General features: G+C 36.9%; 1 protein-coding gene across 4 annotated transcripts in view; it reads left to right on the forward strand.

Annotated features, from left to right (window-relative positions):
- pdlim5a (PDZ and LIM domain 5a) overlaps positions 1–6000 on the forward strand; it is a 111752-nt gene that overhangs the window by 47414 nt on the left and 58338 nt on the right. The window lies entirely within an intron of this gene.

The raw sequence follows: 6000 nt of genomic DNA on the forward strand, positions 1-6000 counted from the left end.
CACTTATTTGAAACATCCCACAGGTGTGCAGGCTAATTGGGAACAGGTGGGCACCATGATTGGGTATACAAGCAGCTTCCATGAAATGCTAAGTAATTCACAAACAAGGATGGGGCGAGGGTTACCAATTTGTAAGCAAATTGTCAAACAGTTTTCGAACAACATTTCTCAACGAGCCATTGCAAGGATTTTAGGGATTTTACCATCTGCGGTCCGTAAAATCATCAAAAGGTTCAGAGAATCTGGAGAAATCACTGCACGTAAGCGATGATATTACGGACCTTTGATCCCTCAGGCGGTACTGCATCAAAAACAGACATCAGTGTGTAAAGGATATCACCACATGGGCTCAGGAACATTTCATAAAACCGCTGTCAGTAACTACAGTTGTTTGCTACATCTGTAAGTGCAAGTTAAAACTCTACTATGCAAAGCAAAACCCATTCATCAACAACACCAAGGAATGCCGCTGGCTTCGCTGGGCCCGAGCTCATCTAAGATGGACTGATGCAAAGTGGAAAAGTTTTCGGTTGTCTGACGAGCCCACATTTCAAATTATATTTGGAAACTGTGGACGTGGTGTCCTCCGGAACAAAGAGGAAAATAACCATCCGGATTGTTATGGGTGCAAAGTTCAAAAGCCAGCATCTGTGATTGTATGGGGGAGTATTAGTGCCCAAAGCATGGGTAACTTACACATCTTTGAAGGCACCATTAATGCTGAAAGGTCCATACAGGTTTTGGAGCAACATATGTTGTCATCCAAGCAACGTTATCATGGACGCCCCTGTTTATTTCAGCAAGACAATGCCAAGCCACGTGTTACAACAGTGTGGTTGTAACTTTCAAAGCTTCAACAATTAGTTTCCTCAGTTCCCAAACGTTTATTGAGTGTTGTTAGAAGAAAAGGTGATGTAACACAGTGTTGAACATGCCCTTTCCCAACTACTTCGGCACGTGAGTTTGAACATCAAATATCTTGTCTTTGTAGTGCATTCAACTGAATATGGGTTGAAAAGGATTTGCAATTCATTGTATTCTGTTTATATTTACATCTAACACAATTTCCCAACTCATATGGAACCGGGGTTTGTACATCAACTTACAACTAGTTGAATGACACTTCTGTCATGGCCTGAGGGGGTCTGAAGAGTGTGGCAGGAATCCTGCCACACAAAAAAACACATGTGCTGACTTGCTTTACGGCATACGTTCCTCCCCTCTTCCCATTAAAACGATTGAAGTCGATACAAACTCCTACTTACCGCCAGAAAACAAACAAGTAGAAAAACGCCTATGTGCAATTCCTGCTATCATAGCCGAAGCTCCAAAACAACCCGATCCATTAAAGTAGTAGTATCATGTTTGTGTCATGTTCGGTAATCTGGATTATGTTTTTGTTAATTTCTGTCGCTTTGGACTCTTTTAGTTTCAGTTTACACTTCATTGTTTGGTTTCCATGACAACCCATTAGTTTCACCTGCCTCATGTAAAAAAAAAACTCACCTGATCTAATCAAGTGACTTTTATTTAAGCCTGTTTTGCCAGTCAGTCGTCCTGGCGACATTGCTAGTTTTTCGCGCCATAATTCACGCTGCTCGTTTTCCTGCCAAGTAAGTATTGTTTGTTCATGCCACAGTTGAGTGAGTTTTGTTTCTTGTCCATAGTTCTGTCTAAGTTGTGTTTTCGCCTCGTGCGCCTTTTTGTTTGTTCCTTTTTTGATAGCCAAGATTAAATAATGTTCCTACCTTCTACCGTTGACCGGAAAAGTCCGTTTGCATCCTGGGAGAACAATCCCCGCAGTAAGCTGCGAAAAAAATACCCTTTATGACAGTTTGTAGCGCAATCCATAATCATTTCTCGATAGTGTCTGCTATTTAACATCATCATAGACATTAGAACCCTAATATTTGTGCCAATATTACAGCAGACATGTCAGTATGACGCTATATGTGATAGTCTTCATGGGAAATGTGGTCTTCTTCCGGCAAAACAGTATCGCTTTGGTCCACTTGAGCCGCCAAAATCAACCAAAACTGAAAGTTCTTAAAGTGGGGCTTTAAGCGCTGCAAAAGGCTAATACAGTCGTTGCCTGTTTATCACAGTTAATTGGGACCATTCATGATGATGGTAAACAATTGTTTATATTTAGAGCTTAGAAAAACTGTTAACAACCTTCTAATTAAGTTTTTTTTTAAATTATTAGAGCCCTCTTAGTGTGAAATAACAGGCGTATTGTCGTCTTTACACTAGTTTCACACTGCAAAAAGTCAAAAAATACAAAAAGTAGGGGTATTTTATTTGGTTTCAGCAAAATTATCTGCCAATAGAACATTAAAATTTGGCTTGTCAACACTTTCCAAAACAAGTAAAATTAGTGATTTGTGATTTATATTTATATAGCGCTTTTCTCAAGTGACTCAAAGCGCTTTACATAGTGACACCCAATATCTAAGTTACATATAAACCAGTGTGGGTGGCACTGGGAGCAGGTGGGTAAAGTGTCTTGCCCAAGGACACAACGGCAGTAACTAGGATGGCACAAGCGGGAATCGAACCTGCGACTCTCAAGTTGCTGGCACGGCCACTCTACCAACCGAGCTATGCCGCCCCACGGCAAAATTAACTAACCTCAATTAACCCAAAAATACTTTAAAATAAGTATATTCTCACTAATAATTTCCCTTTTCTTGGTAGAAGAAAAAGAGACCTTTTTGCTCAATATGTTGAAAAATATTCTCAAACTAAGTAAATGCTAGTGCCGTTATCTTGACATAATGATATGAAGCAAACTTATACTAAAACATAATTTATTGTTCTTAATGGAAAGGCAACAAGGCAACCGCTTGTTACTCTCGGGGTCTCCTAGCCCAGGTCAGGGCAATTATTTTGACTCGGGGGGCCACATTTAGAGAAAAAATGTGTCTGGGGGGCCGGTGTATCTATTTTTAGGGACACTAATACAAAACTTCACAATAATGTCTGGTTGAATGCTAATAACATTATGACAGATCGCCTTAAAAAAACGTAATGGAATTTTAAATTTTTCTATGAACGATAAAACACAGAATATTGACAAAATATGAACGTCACCTCTCCTTTCGATCGACATATTTTACAATCAAGCGAAACGCAACAAAAATGCAACAAACTGTGAAATATGAACGCGAAGGGTACAAAATAAACCCACCTACAATCTGATACATCTGATATATCACTAAGCTTTAGAACTTTGTTGTGAAAAGCTCCTTCCGCGTCTGTGGAAAGGCTTCCTGACCACACTGCTTGGTGCCTCGTCTAAGCTGCTGTGACGTAGATGACCATAGTAACTAATTAGATGACCATAATAACTAAGGAGATGACCGTAGTAACTAATCAAATTACCATAGTAACTGGTATATCATCCGTAAACGCAGATTCCAACCATTGAAATACTTTGTATAGTTGAAGACTTACGGTTATTAGGAAACATCACTGCACATCACAATGGCAGCTACACTTTCCATCTTAAAGATCTAAAAAAAAACTATTTGACAATGTCTGGTGGGCCAGATTGAAAAGCTTAACGGGCCGCTTGTGGCCCCCAGGCCTTAATTTGCGCAGGGCTGTCCTAGCCACTCAGGCAAATCATATTGTCTAAAAATGTATTTTTCATCGACAACATGACATCAGTCAATTAGTGCGCATATATACAGGCCAAAATGTTTTCAATTGTAATTTTGAGGAATTTATCTGAATGTGCGTGAACTATATCTGTTCAAAACTGTTTGAAATGTCACATGTTAAATGTTTAAATATTAATTGTCAGTTTATTGTACTGTGCCAACTCCACTACTATATGAGTGCATGTTTTCTATTGTTTCATTGAAAATAAAACCGCAAAGTCCATTTGGCTGTCATCTGTTTTAATTTTGAGACCAAATTGTGTCAAAATCATGATTTTTTTTATCATGCTTCAAATAACAAATTATTACTTTAAAAAAGTAGTTTTATACTTAGCTTTGCAACAGTTGATATTCTAGTTACAAGGATGCTTTATTCAATATTAGGTCATTAAAATAACACCCTCATTTGAGGTATTTAATCTTACTTAGATTTCAGTGTTTGCAGTGCTTTAGCCTTGAGTGTGTTCCACTGTAGATTACAGTACTCACTAATTACCCCGGGGATCCGCCAAGTGTCGCCTGGTCACCTCTAAGTTGGAACTGGGCTTCCACCTGCTGAAACGAAGGGCGTAGGTTGTTCTGTAAAAACTTGGTCGATTTTCGCAGCTGCTATCATCACCTTTGAAGTTAGCCTTCCGTGTTGTCAGCAATGCAATCTCGTTCCAATTCTCTCAAGCCAATTCTGTTTTATTGATGGCAAAGATGAAGTGCATCTTGACAAGTTAATTTCCACTTTGCATTGCCCGTACTCACTAATTGGGGGTGTTTATTTCCTCGACAGTCTTGTTACCGTCTCGCACCTAGTCTTTTGATATCATTTGCATCACAGGCCTCACCAATGTGGAGATGTGTTACTGGTGAGGCAGGAGTTCAAGGTAAGGTCCATCCCAAAGTTTTTCCGCCAAAAGTTGGCAAACTTGAGGTGGTCGCTGTGAAGATACAGTAGTGCCAAGATTAGCCACCATGTTGTTTTTAGCTGTGAAACCCTTAACCCCAAAACGTAAGTCTCGGCAACATTTGACAAAAGTTTAACTTGTAATTGTTACAAAGTTTCACATTGCAAAAACTGAAATCTAAGTAAGATTAAATATCTCAAATAAGTGTGATATCTGCTTATTTTCTGTCTGATAAGATACTTCTTCTCATTAAGTAGATTTTATGTTAGAGTGTTTTACTTGTTTTAAGGGTTTTGGTCCTAAATGATCACAGTTTGATATTACAGCTTGTTGCTGAGATTTGATGACCTATATTGAGTAAAACATGCTGGAAACTAGACTATCAATTGTTGCAAAGCTGTGTCATCAACACTCACAAGTATAAAACAACTTTTTCAAAGTAATAATTTCATGCATGAAATCAAAAATCATGACTTTGACACAGTTGTGTCTCATAATCCTGGATCAAGAGCTATCTAGAAAATAGAAAACAATGTGTTCAGGTGGATAATACAATATCTGGATTTAAAAATATAGTTTGTGGAATTCCTCAGGGTTCTATAATTGGTCCTAAGTTATTTACAATTTTCATTAATGATTTTTGTGATGCATCAAGTTTCTTAACATTTTTTATGTTTGCTGATGATACAACCATCCTTTGTTCTGGAAAAATTTTTAATGAACTTTTGGTAAAAATAGAACAAGAAATGACAGTGCTTAAATACTAGTTTTATATGAATAAATTATCACTTAATATTGCTAAAACTAAATTTATGATATTTGGTACCAAAACTGAGGTATCTAATGAAGTAAATATTAAAATAAATGGAGATAAAATTGAGCGTGTCTTTGATACTAAGTTTTTGGGAGTTATAATTGACTATAAATTATCGTGGAGACAACATGTAAATTATATAAAAACAAAAATATCAAAAACACTTGGTGTTTTGTAAAAAACTAAAGAATGACTTAATTATAATTCTTTGTTAACAATTTATTATACTTTGATACTTCCATACATGACATACTGTGTAGAACTCTGGGGAACCACTTTTAAAACCATAACTAATGATATTGTTTTGCTGCAAAAAGAAGCTGTACGGCTAATAAACAAAGCAGGATATTATGATCATACCCATCCATTATTTGTTAAATCAAAACTTATGAAATTTCAAGATATTGTTTATTATAAAATAACACAGATAATGTTCAAAGCAAAAATAAATACTCTTCCAGAAGGAATTCAAAAATACTTCTCTCTACAGATCAGCAAATACAATCTAAGAGATGAATCTAAGTTTATTTTACCAAAAGCAAGATTAGTTGTTAAACGTAGATGTTTATCTGTTCTCGGTGTTAATTTTTGGAATTCTGTTGGTAAAGAAATAAAAATGAGTGAC

This window comes from Nerophis ophidion, linkage group LG01 (genome assembly GCF_033978795.1).
Source record: "Nerophis ophidion isolate RoL-2023_Sa linkage group LG01, RoL_Noph_v1.0, whole genome shotgun sequence".
Lineage (NCBI taxonomy): Eukaryota > Metazoa > Chordata > Actinopteri > Syngnathiformes > Syngnathidae > Nerophis > Nerophis ophidion.